The sequence below is a fragment of the Harpegnathos saltator genome, unplaced genomic scaffold (assembly GCF_003227715.2).
Source record: "Harpegnathos saltator strain DR-91 unplaced genomic scaffold, Hsal_v8.6 scaffold399, whole genome shotgun sequence".
Lineage (NCBI taxonomy): Eukaryota > Metazoa > Arthropoda > Insecta > Hymenoptera > Formicidae > Harpegnathos > Harpegnathos saltator.
This window is the reverse complement of record NW_020230204.1, coordinates 8,330-19,374: the sequence shown is the minus strand read 5'-3', so window position 1 is coordinate 19,374 and position 11,045 is coordinate 8,330. Positions and strand designations below refer to the sequence as shown.

Here is an 11,045-nt window from a genome sequence, read left to right as displayed (position 1 = left end):
AATTTATGGGTTTAATGATCATTTCTCGGAATATACGGAAATGAATACGAACTCGCGATAATCGCGTGCGTTCGCCATCGCTTCGTCGTTCGGTATGTAAAACGCCAGCGAGCACTCTTAACCGCTGTTGGCGGGATAATAAAATATCGTACTCGGGGCAAACGTGCCGCGTCGAATATAATAATAACGTCGCGCGCGTTGGATTGCGCGCTAACGAAGCGAACGCTGTCGCTATGCTCTCCCGGTGCTAATGTGAGTGTGTGTATGTGTGTGATATTTCGCGTAACTTATTCGGTACGAATTAAGTGCAACGCGTTCGGATTAAAAATATCAATTCGATTACAGTCTCGAACGTGTTCCTTATCGACGCCTTCTCCGCGGGCGTTTGTTCCACTCCTTTTGATTTCTCAGGAGATTTTCCACGAGACACTCGCACGATATATTCCTTTTTTTCGTTTTTTGCGAGACCAAATGCGCACTTGGAAGCGACGCAACAATTCGGGAATAAGCAGAAACACAAGTCGCGATTAGGGTGTCGTTACGCTCAATTGAAGCTTCATGCGTGTAGGTCAGCCGCAACTGCTTAGATTGAGGATTATAGGCGTGAATTTCTGATTAGCGTAATTGCAGGATAGGATGCACTAGGATGCATGTACACAGAGAGGACGATTTAGTTGAATCTAACAAATGCTTATTTAGAATAGTCGAAATAAATTTTTGATTGATCGAACAAAATTTTGTTTGACGCAACAAAAACATTTCGTTGGAACTAAGCTGCAACAAAATATTTTTGTTGCGTCAAACAAAACTTCGTTCAATCAATCAAAAAGTTTATTTGGACTATTCCAAATAAGCATTTGTTAAATTCAACTAAATCGTCCTCTCTGTGTAGGTAACGCAGGAAGGACCCTCGCGTCTCGCCGAGGAGTCCTGAGAGCGAGTCGCTCTCGACGAAATCGGCTTTGCGATTTTCATCCATTACGGATTTTCATCGTTTGAATTGAAGTGAAGTGTGCGCGACGTTTCTTGTGCAGGATGTAACATCAACATATAGGCCAGTATGACAGGTTGCCTGCCTATTCGGATGATAATGCAAAGGTTGCCGAAAAAGTCACTCGTTGATAACGATATTTGCAGTGCTCCCAGTTATTATGATGAGTACAACTAACTTTGCACTGTGATCATTATCGACCGTTTAAGATGTTTAAAGAAGTGAAACTGAGAAATAAACATTACAGATTTAAGCAGAGTAAGTAAAAGTAATAAATAAAGAGTAAAAAATAGTTAAAGAGATAAATAATACAACATATTTTCTTGTTTCACGTAATTTTCTAATTTCTTTCTTGTGTCGAAAAGTTCGATAGAAATTAAAGATTAGAAAGAACGGTGTAGAAATATTTAGAAGTCTTATATGTCATCCATATTTCTACAAAAAGATCGCTTCTGATCAACAACAACTATCAAGCTATTTTCGATAACAGAAGTATCAAGATACAAGACTATGAAGCAATCACCGAAAATATGTCGCTTGATAGTTGTCGTCGATTAAGTCGCAATCAATGTTTCTACTGCGTTTCTGGTCGATTTATATTTTTGCAGAAAGCTTCTAATTATATTTCTATGCAGTTCTTTCTAATCTCCAATTCCTATCGAACTTTTCAACGCAAGAAAGAAATTAAGAAATTATGTAAAACAAGAAAATATATTGTTGTATCGTTTATCTCCCTTAACTATTACTTTATTTACTTTTCTTCCGTATGTGTCCGTAATGTTTATTTCTCAGTTCACTTTTTTAAACACCTTTTTATTTCAACGAAGCTGAACTCCTGTCATAAACGGTCGATAAACTGTCATAAACCATTGGATAAAGAACATAAGGAAAGAGCATATTGCGATATTGCCCGGAGTATCGATAATCGAACTAGACATAAATACAACATATAGCTATGAAGTTACCAGAAGCAAAATACTCGTATTGGCGATATAACTCGAATAGTTGGGAGCGTAATATACAAAGAAGCGTAAAAATGTTTTCGAGATATGCTCTTGATTATGAACATTATATATTCTCAAAAAGTACGATGTAACATTATATATTAGATAATAAAATTATCTTTTATACTGGAATTTCAAGTTAATACATACAATTACTTCATTTTAGATTTAAATATATTTAACAATATGTATGATATGTTTCCGCACATCCATTTCTTTCACGATATCCTACACACACAACAGCCATTAACCATTATTTTAATGAAAATATTTTAGCAGTGAGTAAAACTCTGTAATATGTATATAACCTTGTCACTTTATAGGGCAGGTTGTTCAAATTCCTTAATAAGTTAATTGATAGTTAAATCATATGTCTACCTTTGTCTAAATTGAAAGAGAAACAAAGATAAACATATGATTTAACTATCAGTTAACTTAACAAGAACAAGTTGGAATAGCCTCAGTCTGATTTCAGTCTTCTTCAATTACCGTTTCCTCTCTCTCTCTCTCTCTCTCTCTCTCTCTCTCTCTCTTCTCTCCTCTCTCTCTCTCTCTCTCTCTCTCTCTCTCTTCTCTCTCTCTCTCCCTCTCTCTCTCTCTCTCCCTCTCTCTCTCTTTTCCCTATGGGCAGTCGATTCGACTTGCAATAATTGAATACTCGTTTCAGTATAATAGTATGACATTACATCCGTCGCATCCTCTTCCATGTATTTTGCCGATGTGCTCCTTTCTTATATTCTTTATTCAAAGTTTATAACGATCACAGTACAAAGTCAGTTGCACTCGTCACAACTGGAGCACTGTAATATCATTATCAACAAAGTCGGCGAGTGACTTTTTCGGCAACCACTGTATTATGGTCAGAATAGGGGAAGGCAACCCGTCATACTACCCAATCTATATGTGAATGTTACATCCTGTACAAAAGGAAACGAGATTTTTCGCGCAATAGACACGATTTCTCGGCTGTTACAGTGTCGTTTGTCACGGAAGTAAAGAGGAGCTCTTTAGACCGAATCGCTATCGAGTCGGACGACCGTCCAGACGCGGCGATTGAATACTTTCTAGTCAATTCAAATCGAAAGCCGAGTGTCCATTCCGGAAGCGCTTGAGCGGATCCCGCTGATTCGGATATCCGTAAATCTGCTCTGTGGCGATGGACGGCGCGCTATCGATGACACGGATCGTTCAAAAGTCCCGATACCGTCAAGAGCGACTTCTTATCGGCGGGATGAGGCGGCAAGACGGTAGCAAGAAAGGCAAGAAAGAAAGGAAATGGAAGGCTGCGAACGCAGCGATACGAACGTTCAGCAGAAAAGGGAGGTGTCTCAGAAGGGAAGAAAGCGATAGAATGAAGTGCATACCTCGATGTGTCAGACCAGATCGTACCTGAGGGATGCCGACGGAAGTCAGCGCTTCGAGGTCGGACGGCTCCCGTCTGCAGAGCGAGCAGAAGGCGCACTGCAGGGTGTTTTTTGAACGCTTCCCGAAAGTCGCGGTTAAAGTACGCGTATATCAGTGGGTTCAACGCTGAATTCGTGTATCCGATCCAGAAGAGGATCGCGATCACGATGTCGGGGCACGGACAGCTCTCGCCGCACAGCGCCGTACTGACGTACCTGACACAACAGCACGGGATTGACGTTTATTCGTTTGTGCAGACGCGTCGGGAAGACGCGGAAAGAGCGAGAAAGTAATCGATCGCGACTTCGAGTTTCCGAAGCGGTGTCGGAAATACGCCAAGCGATTTGTACACAAGCGTCCACGTTTGCACCCTGACGTTTCAAATTCTCTCTCTCTCTCTCCCTCTCTCTCTCCCCCTCTTCCCCCCTCCTCTCTCTCTCTCTCTCTTTCTGCTCTTCTCTTTCGCACCACCTCTGTAAAAACGCACATATCGCACGACTCGAGCCTCTTGGCGAAATTCCCAATCTCGTGGCGTAAAGCGCCCGCGAAATGACTCATTAACGCGAGCTAAGAAACTCGTTAATGCAAACGATCGGACATTGACTGATACGGACCCGACGCGTTTCGGAGAGCGAACGGGTAGACCTCTGTCGCCGGCGGCGGACTATTGAAATTAATCAATCCTTATCGTCATTATAACGCGGACCCGACGAGTACTTTAGACGTTGATTAATTTTTTAAACTCGAATTTCGTGAGCAGCCCGACGCACGAGAGAGCCAATTTACGCTCGGCTCCAATTTCTCCGAGCGGTTCGCGACATGGCAAGATCCTGAAAGATTCTCCGGAAGAATAGTAGTCCGACGTAGTAGGAGACGCGCGCTCTCCCGTTTCCACAGCGGCGAATTTCCCACACGAGACGCCTTTCGCGGAAATGCTTCGCATTAACGCGAGCTGAGAAGATCTGATTAGAGTGAACGATCGCGCGTCGGACTCGCGAGCTGCTCGACATGTGTGTGACGCGCGTTACCGCGCTGCAAAGAGTAAAAGGCTGCCTGGAGCGCGCGTGAGCGCGCGCCCGCGAGTACATAAAACTTAATCAATCCTTATCACGCTGCAATGCGAGCACTTGGCGACGCACGCCGCGGGTGAGCTTAGCGCTCGCTCGCCCGCTCGCACGTACGTACCAGAGAAAAAATGGCAGCCAGCAGAGGATGAAGGTACCCATGATGATACTCAACGTCCTCGCCGCCTTGTGCTCCCTCTCATTTTCATCATGTTTTTGTCCTTGGTGGGAGTGTGCAGGTGATCGGTGTTGATCTCGTTGAGGGTGAGTGTTTTTGAGGAACCGCCGCTGTTGAGCTCGCCGTTGAGATTATTGAGATCCTTGCTCGGCCGGTGGCTGAGCAGCATGGCGTTGCCCATCCTGCTGTGCATCTGCTTCTCTTGACGATTCGCCTCGCGGAATATCGCGTAATACGTGACTGTCATGATGGTGCACGGTATCCAGAAGGATATACTCGACGACAGTATCGCGTAGATCTTGTTGACTTTGAACTCGCACAGTTCGGGGTGCTTGTGACGGTGCACGCTGTTCTCGGCGGTGGTGTACCAGCCGTAGAAAATTGGCACGAAAGAAATGATGGCCGGCGAGAGCCAACAGGCGAGCAGCATGAACGCCACCACTCGCTTTGTCATGTTAATGGGATACTTGAGCGGCTTGACGATCGCGTAGTAACGATCCACCGAAATGCACATCAGATGGAGTATCGAGCTGGTGCTGAAGTAGACGTCCAGGGAGTTCCACACGTCGCACATAAAGTAGCCGAAGAGCCATCGCCCGGTCACCTGCACGCTCGCGTTGAACGTCATCGCGAACATCGCGACCACATGTCCGCGAGCGCTAATGAGACGACAAAGTAGTTGGTGATGATGCGCAGCTTCCTGTGCCGCATCACCGACACCATCACCAGGAGATTGCCAAAGAGGGCCGTGGCGATGATCGAACCGAGGATGCAGCCCTTCAAGATCGCCAACGACATGACCGGCCAACTGCCAACCTCCACGGCATTAACGGCGGTGCCGTTGGCGCAGGAGTCCTCCTCGGTCGAGGTGACGTCCAGCAGCGACGGCACGTCGAACGAGGGTACCTCCGCCGGCTCGAACGTCGTCTTCGCGGTCATCCTCGACGGTCACTCCCTTGCTCCTTCCTCTTGTTCTTTCTTTCTCTCCTTCCCTTTTGTCTCTCTTTCCCACTCTCTCTCTCTTTCTCCCTCTCTCTCTCTCTCCCCCCCCCTCTCTCTCTCTCTCTCTCTCTCTCTCTCTCTCTCGTTCGATCGTTCACGGCACGGATCTTCCCGAGAAGGTGACTTTAGGTCACGGAGGTTCCGATCAATCGACGCACCAGGTAGACGTTCATTTTCGACTCGGGGCAGAAGACGTGGTCTTCTCTGTTGCGCTTCTTCCTCCTTTCCTCTTTTCTTCGGCTGGCCAGCCAGCGAAATTCACGGACTCTGGGAAGCCGACCCTCGCGGCAGAGAGCAAAGTGCCCCGCAAAGGAGCCGCGGCTCGTTTCCGGTTGAAGTCGTCGTTGTCGTCGTCGTCGTCGTCGTTGTCGTGCGTACAACGCTCTCGCGGATCTGAAAATAGAAAAGAGACACGTTTTTCACCGGAGATTGGCCGAGATCTACCTCGATTCGTTATCGCGCAAGCGGGTGAGTCAACGAGAAACGGAAACCCCTTTCTCTCTTTCATCAGGAGTGAAAAGCGATTGCAAATTGCGCTTAATTCGGGCGCGGGAATCGGCACGAAATTGCGCGACGTTGATAAAAATTTCATCTCGAAACACTCGCGCGGCGTCTCGTTATTTTTATAACTCCGCGTCGAGGGAGTGACGGGCGGGTACCCTCTCGAGAAATTATAGCAACGTTAATAAGTCGTCACGCCCGGCCTTCTTAGTTCTCAGTAGTAAGGTCTTTAGCGCTTGAATTGGTAATTTCATTCGCGCAAGGTAAATACGACGAGTAATTAGCGTGTATAATGGTCGTCGTTGGGTGTCTGCGAGCTCTGAATCGTTTTATTCTGTCGCAAATCCGATAACTGCTTCATACTCGGACTAATTAACTGCTGTAGGACGCACGCGATAAGTTGGGCAGAAGGAAAACAGAATACGACGAGTAATCCGGATCTGTCCTCGCGTTAGATTCCATCTCGAGCGCTTTTGCGTCGCGTGTCTAGGAAATGTCTAGGAAGTTTCCAAGGCTTTCATAAGAATTCTTTGATGATCTGTCTGATATATTCCTCCGCACGATATTTAATATTAGGAAGTTGAATTAATTCTGCTCTTATTTTGTCAACTTTTTTATCTTTATTTTAAAAAAATAGACAAGCTTACATCAATTAAAATATTTTCCGTTGTTAGCTGTGACTTTTTTCCATCTTTCTAGCAACATAACAATTCCGCGACGATAGAACCATCTGTCTTTCGAAGCAATCCAATCAGGCACCCATTTTTGCACATCTTCGTAATTATTGAAGTACGTATCTGCCAACGCGTGTTACATCGATCGGAAGATAGATGGTAATCAGATGGTGCTAGGTCTGGAAAATACGCTGGGTGCGGAAGGATTTTTTCCTATTCGAGCTCTAACAATGTTTGTTTAACGATTGAAGTAACATGTGAATGAGCATTACCGTGCAAAAGAATCACTTTGCGTCTATTGCTGGCTATCGCTGGCCTTTTTTGCATCAATTCATCATTCAATTTGTCCAATTGTTGCTGATATCCCTTCCCCGTAACTGTTTCATTCGGTTTTAGAAGCTCATAATACACCACACTTTCCACTCCCACCAAATACAGAGCATTGCTTTGTGGCCGTGAATGTCCCGTTCTGGTGTCGAAGTTGTCCTGGATCAACACAAGATTTTTTTCGCTTTGGATTATCAAAATAAATCTGCTTTTCATCTCCAGTTACAATTCGCCACCAAAAATTTTTTTTCTGTCTAGCAAACAAAGACATGGTAATATTCAAACGATTTACAATGGCACTTTCACTTAATTTATGTGGAACCTATTTACTTTCCTTTTGAATATTTCCCGTGGCGTGTCGGCGTTTAAAAATTATTGATTTATCGACGTTAAGTTGTTCAGCCAATTGTTTTTCTGTTTGAACGATATTTTCATTCAATAATGCTTGCTATCTAGGGTCTTCGAATTTGTTTGGTTGATATGTAAGTTCTATGTCACTCAAATCAAAATCACCACTTTTGAATCGTTAAAGCCAAAATTTATAGTTGGGATATTAGGTGTAATACAAATGAATAATCAAAATTATTTCAAGCAGTTATGAAATCAATTTTAAATTGAATAGATTTTCCCGCTCTTTTGTGATTATGCAATGCTGACATATAGCTATTAAAAAGAACATATAGTTTGGCGAAAGGCCCAACATAACCTTCAAAAGTATTGAGTTCAGTACAGTCGAAAATGGCAACAGATAAGGTGCATATCCGACACTGCATTCTTTACGAATTCCAACAAGGAAAAAATGCTGCAAGAGCGTGCGAATCGATTTGTTCCTTTCTCGGCGAAGGTGTTGTATCGTACGATGTGTGAGCATTTTGGTTTAAGCGGTTGGTGAAAGCGGTAATTTCAGTCTAATCGACAAACAACGCCCTGGAGACCCTCCGAAGTGCGATAATGATGATTTGGAACAACTGCTCGCTGAGAATTCGGCACAAACACAAAAAGAGCTTGCAGAACAGTTGGGAGTAACGCAGCAAACGATTTCCAAACGCCTACATGAGATGGGAAAGATCCAGAAAGATGAAATGGGAAATGGGTGCCTAACCGCGTGAACTCACTGAAACCAACAACAAAAATCAACGAGTGGCAGCGTGTCTTTCTCTTCTCAATAAGCAGCGTCGAAAGCAGCTTTTTTGTGGAAAATCGTTACGGGCGACGAGAAATGGATACTCTATGATATTCCGAAACGCAGAAAGTCATGGATAAATCCCGGCGAATCATCAAAATCGCTTCGGAAAGAAGGTTCTTCTCTGCATTTGGTGGGATATCAAGGGCGTGCTTTATTATGAGTTGTTGGAACCGGGTGAAACAGTTACTGCGGACTGCTACCAACGTCAATTAATCTGCTTGAGTCAAGAATTGGAACGAAAACGCCCGTATACTGGCGAAGGAGCACGTCCAGTGAAATTGTTGCATGACAACGCCAGGCCACACATTGTTTCCAATACAAAAAACACCATAATGAGTCTTGGCTGGGACGTCTTGCAGCACCCGGCGTATTCACCAGACATTGTTCCATCCGCTTATCATTTGTTCCGGTCGATGCGACGCCGTGTCCGATATGCACTTCCAATCAGTGGATGAGATCCGAAAATGGCTTGACGACTTTATCGTGTCCAAAGACGTAACATTTTTCCGAGATGGAATTCATCAGCTGCCTGAAAGATGGCTTAAAGTTGTAGAAAGCAACGGCGAATACTTTGATTGAACAATTTAATTTACTGTCTTTTAAAATAAACCTTGAATGTAGCTGAAAAAATTGGATTATTCATTTGTACACCTAATATTTTCCCATGCTTGTCGTAATAATTTTAGAACGTCGTAATAATGTCAGAATGTCATGATGGCGATGCTACTCGTTCACGCGATCGCGAACGATTTTGCGAGAGAAAGAGAGAGAGAGAGAGAGAGAGAGAGAGAGAGAAGAGAGAGATAGTAATAATTATCATCAGACACTAGCCATTCGATCGATGTACAAAGTTGATTTACAACGTCACGCTACGCTGTATGATACGTTATTCGATTTTCTTCTGTGATAAAAATTAGGGAAAAAGAAGACCGTCAAATCTTATATAATTCGTCGCTATCTGTACATAGTTTGTAAATATATACGTGTATATAAATATGTATGTATCATTTCTCACGCATTATATAGTTACCGAGATAAGACTAGCTGTGCAATAATTACATTAAAGAACATTTCTTCCCGTGTCGGTAACTTATTTGTTACTTTCTAGACTCTCGTTACTGGTGCGCGTATCAGCAATCAAATGCAAGTGTGCCGATCGTTAGAATAAGTTGTAAGTCGTAGACGAATAATGTGTAGGAGTGAACCAACGCATCTTTTGTCGCAAACATTTTCTCCTCTATCTCGTCGCAACGTGGCATCGGTCGACAACGCGTCGCGTCGTTGCGCGCGGTATCGTTCGATTACCAATGCGTCATTCAATTTCTCCCGCGAGAAAAAAGAATCGCATTGCGAAAATAGTGACAAAAAATTTTCATACGTGGAAGATTCGCTCTTTGTTCGATCCGAAATTTTTAATTTACGATTCGTAATTGCGGCAAAAAAAAAGTTCGCATGTCCCGTTTGTTTCAAAAGTTCTTCCTTATTTAAATATATTTCAAGAGAAAAAGAAAAGATTCTAGGAGAAACGTTGCTACTATGTTAATGTTATTGAATAACATCAATAACGGATAAAAATGATTACGAAAGAAACCTTTCGCAGCGAGATCTTGTGTAACGTTACGTCGAAAGAAATGGGATATGCAGATATTTTTTTTTTACCCAGTTCGCGGAATAACGCGTCGACGTTGGTTTTCGCGTATGATAATGACATATCAGCACCACATTGCGACGGAATGCGTGCGTAAACAGACAGAACGAGTGCATCCTCGAAAGGGAAAGAGAGAGAGAGAGAAAGAGAGAAAGAGAGAGAGAGAGAGAGAGAGAGAGAGAGAGAGAGAGAGAGAGAGAGAGAGAGAGGGAGAGAGAGGAGGAGGAGGAGGAGGAGGAGGAGGAGGAGAGAGAGAGAGAGAGAGAGAGAGAGAGAGAGAGAGAGAGAGAGAGAGAGAGAGAGACGGCGTTCTCTCATTTGCCTCTGAAAATATACGCCGCGCAAAAACCCCGGGGAGCCGTGTTAAGCATACGATTGCGAGTCAACCGTGCGAATAAAGCGCAGAACGCGCCTCTGTTAATCGGAGAGAGAATGTGAATCTTATATCTGTGTTTCAATGGCGCTGGTTTCAGAGTTTGCGCGATTCGTCCGGTGATATCGACAATTCCCTGTAATTCGCTCCGTTGCTCGTTCGAATCCAAAAGTCCTCGTGTGTCTCACTTGGCTCTCTTTTAACGTAACATATCTTTTCACTTTAATTTTCCTGCAACGCGGACGAAGCGATCGCTCGTATCCATCGCCAGTAAGAAACGCACATATTCATTTGATCTTTCGAGGCCGGCTTCGAACACCGTCATGCAAATCGGAAAATAATCCAATTCACATGATCGTAAATATTGCATAAATGAAATAAGCAAAGTTCATACATATACAACGTATAAACGACACGTGTAAACGACGTTATGCATGTTTTTCCATCGGTATTAATTCGTAAGACGCAATCGTCATTACATGAGGTAGATCCATTTTTGTCGGGAGAAAAAGCCAAGTCAACATGACGGTACGTCATTTCATTGAGTCTCTCAATATGTCGATATAATGGAATTTGATTTGACCGAGGAAAACGCGTTACAGTTTTGCCGATTCTGAATTTTGTACGTTTTGTATCGAACGATGACCCGCTCTATTAGGTGTACAAATGAATAATACAAATTATTTTAAGCAG

At 43.7% G+C, this 11,045-nt stretch overlaps 1 pseudogene; it reads right to left on the bottom strand.

Annotated features, from left to right (window-relative positions):
• Window positions 1–3,238: 3,238 nt before the first annotated feature.
• On the bottom strand, window positions 3,239–5,656 carry LOC112589081 (octopamine receptor beta-2R-like; annotated as a pseudogene).
• Between the last annotated feature and the right edge of the window lie 5,389 nt (window positions 5,657–11,045).